The sequence below is a fragment of the Carlito syrichta genome, unplaced genomic scaffold (genome assembly GCF_000164805.1).
Source record: "Carlito syrichta isolate Samal-C Ts95f unplaced genomic scaffold, Tarsius_syrichta-2.0.1 Scaffold304743, whole genome shotgun sequence".
Taxonomy (NCBI): domain Eukaryota; kingdom Metazoa; phylum Chordata; class Mammalia; order Primates; family Tarsiidae; genus Carlito; species Carlito syrichta.
Genome location: NW_007248839.1, coordinates 197,635 through 201,251, shown reverse-complemented (window position 1 = coordinate 201,251; position 3,617 = coordinate 197,635).

The following is a 3,617-nucleotide window of genomic DNA, read 5'->3' as shown; positions in this document are numbered from 1 at the left end:
CAGAGTGAGACTCCGACTCAAAAAAAAAAAACAAACCAAAACAAAACAAAAAAACCCCCCTCCTTTAATCCCTGAGCCAATGCTTCTCCGCATCAGCCCCCTGCTCACCTCGGCAGGGGTTCTAGCTCAGGGCCCCTTGGGTCCCTGCGCCATCGGCCGCCTGTGGGGCTGAGAGCGGGTGTGCCTCCTGCCCCTGGGGAAGGAAAGGGGTGAGGAGGAGACCCGGGGCTAGGAGGCTGGGGAGCAGCCTGGTGAGAAGGGCGCGGGCCTGAGAAGCAAAGTTGGAGGCCAACCTCGGCGGGTGGGCCATGGCCACGCCGGGCCTCTCGGCCTGCCTGTCAGTCGAGTGAGCCAGTTCGCGTCATCTGTGCAGTTTGACCCTCAAGAGCACGGCACCCTCCGCGTTCAGCTCGCCAGGCTGGACCACAGGCCCGAGAGGATGGAGGGCCGGCGGAGGGGCTGGCAGGCGCCTGTGCTCACGGGAAGGTTGACACCCACATGGTGGCGCCGTGTGTTGGGAAGGGAGCAGAGGGGGCCTCGCCCTCCTGCCTCCTGCTCTGGGGGAGGGCGGGGGTAGGAAGCCAAGGATCCCCCCAGCGAAGCTCCCTGAGGCTCTGCTGCCATCCTAAAGTTGACCTGAAGGCCAGGTTCGAGAGGAAAGACCCAGAGAAAGTCCATTCATGGAAGTGGTTTCTCGATGTCACAGAGACCAACTGGTGCATCAAACAATGTGGTGTGTACCCAGCAGTCCCGGCCACGGTTCCCTCCATTGAGGACCTGGGCACGTGTGTGAACACTGGGACCCGGTCAGGCACGGAGGCGACATGAAGACTACACTGGCACAAAGGATGTCGCTCTTGAAACAGCCTTAGAACTCTTGCTTGTGCAGATAAGGACGAGACAGGGTGGACGAGGAAGCCTGATGAGAAAGAATAACAGGAAAAGAAACCGCGGCCTATGGGAAGGACACGCATATTCCTCAAACTTCTTTACATGATCTTTTCTTTCCAGCCATCCTATGAACAAGAAACTATGATTACAGTACTACTGATGAGGAAATGCACATTTCTGAAAGACATTTCCTCTCTCTTTGGGTCTCTGCCCCTGAGATTTCCTTAGTCAGATAGGTGTATGGAATCCTCCCACCCCATATTGAAGCCATGTTTCTGGGGCCCCAAGATGACAGCTCTTTCTTCCAAAGGCCCCTCTGGTGTGACGTGAGCCAGAATTTTGCATCCTTGCCCCATTCACAACCCTTGGAGCATATGATGTTAACATTTTATGTGGTCTCCTCTCTCTGTTTTCCACCCACTTACATGCAGTGACTGTAGTCTAATTCCTTCCTGTCACAAGGCATTCTGAGCAACAGATACTGAATACGTGTTTCAATGGCATCTAGAAATGTCAAGTTTACCACTCTCTGAGGCTCCAACATGCCTCTCCATGTGCCTGCACGGGAATAAAGTTAGCTCTTACATGCAAAAGGTTCTCCTGTGTTTCATTTTCACAGAATACCCCTTTTCCTCAGATTGAGGAGGGCAGGATAACAGAGAAAGGTATTTCCTCAAAGGTCTAAGAGGCCCCGGGGCCTTTGCTTCCTAAGATAGTTCTGTAGGACTGACATGGTCTGAACCCCAAAGCCGCCTGGCGATAAGGATATTCTGCATTGCGCAGGCATTGCAGACAGGGCTTCTGGTGCTTGCCACTTGACAGAGTGGACATCATATCGGCATCATCTGTTCAGTCGCCGTCTCTGCGTCTGCTTCCCTCCACGGGACCAGTCTCCTTGGGCTGTCTTGCTCACCCCCCACCTAGCAACAGGAGCCTCTAGCATCTGCTGCTCTGCGTGCCCGTGCCCGGCAGAGCCAGGCAGCCAGAACCCTTGGGGATGTTACACTCTTTCACAGTAAGGAAACTGTAACTATCGAAGAGTCACAAAACTAGGAAGTGGAAGACCCAGGATTCATGCCCAGGTCTCTTGGCCTGAGAGCTGGTACTTCTAGTACTTTCCCCCCACACGCCCACTGGCCTCCAGCGTTCAGCTCATCTGCCTGCTCCATCCACAGAGGCACTTGGGCCTTCACTCTCTCAGGTGGGCCTGTTTACCAGTGGCCAGGCCTTTGGATCACCTGGGGACAAGAATACTCTCCAAGGGTTCTATGCAGATCGACTGTGAATTTATGGGATGAATACTTTGAAGAAAGCATCAGAGGTTAGGCAACGTAAGCTAGGTGTGGCAATAACGAAAAGGTTATGGCCATCTTCTATGACAAACCTCAAAGAAACAGCCCTGCTGGGTGAAGACAGACTCAGGGGAGAGGCAACGGTTTCTGAAAGCCTTTAACCCAGTGGTAAGTTCAAGGTTCACAAGACGTCCGCTGTCCACGACTGAGGAAGGAGCGGCTGTTGGGGTGAGCCTGCCGGCAGGCCATCACGGGCCCGCCCAGCCAGGGATGAATGAAGCTCTGTGCTCCTGGAAAGCAGATGTCTGTGAAACCAGCTGAGCTGCTCTGAGTTCCTCTTAAGCAGATGTTCCCATGGGAGGATCAGAATCGCCTGGTAACTGTTTCCCCAAATATGTCGATAGAGTTGGCTGTTCCTGCGATGAGGAAGGAGGATATCATTCACTCTGCAAATGGCTCCCGGGTGATCTGGCCCCACGCCCTCTCCTGGCCGGGCTAGGAACTGCAGCGTGTCATGAAGCTGCCCACCACCCTGAGCTGAGGCCTCCTTGCCCGCCTCTCCTTTGGGGCCCTCAATCAAACAGCAACTCCTTTGCCTCTGTGGGTGGGAGCCAATGTTCTTCTTATGCGTGGCTAAAAGCAAGGAGCTACACTCTCGGCCTTTTGTGCAGTGTTATTCTGATAAGTTGAAAAGTCAAGAGTAATCAAGCCCCACCCGCCAGCTCTGGGCCTGCTGGGGAACTGGCCGGCCCTGGAGCTGCAGGCCGGTATGGGTCTTACCCGCACAGACAAGAAACGGAGGCAAGTTAGAGCCTGGGCCACGGACCCAGAGAGGGCACCCTTCCTCTTAACACACGAGGGAACCGAGGTCCAAAGACGACAGCGTAGCATCCCTTGAGCACGTGTCATGCTCACCCGTGACACTTGACACATGCCTGAGCCCAGACCCGCAGGAGGGTCCGACCCAACAGCTCTGGAGTGGATTCTTTGCCTGTGTGCATGACTCTGGGTCGGGTGTTAAGGTGACTTGCCTGGGGCCACTGCAGGGGCAGCGCCTGGCATGTACAGCCTTCCTTCCCACCATACCATCATGTCTCTCTGAAGAAAATGAGTTTGAAACAACATAGTATTCATTTCCCAATATTCACAGTCTTCTAAGAAGTCCTGTCACCACAAAACCTTCCTAATAAACTGACTGCTGCTGACAGGAAGTCCAGGTCCCTTGGACCTCCAGGCTTTCCTGCCTATACTGGACTTCGGGGCCAGTGGCTGGCCACGGAGGAGCCAGGGGCTTACACGGCAGCTCTCCACCAAGGCCTGAAGGACAGGTCTTCCATGGGGGACACTGCAGGCTACAGTCCCCATGATGAGTCTGGTGCCCCTGCCCTGTTGCCCCAACAAAATTAAAATGAATGTCCCGTCCTCTGCTGCCAC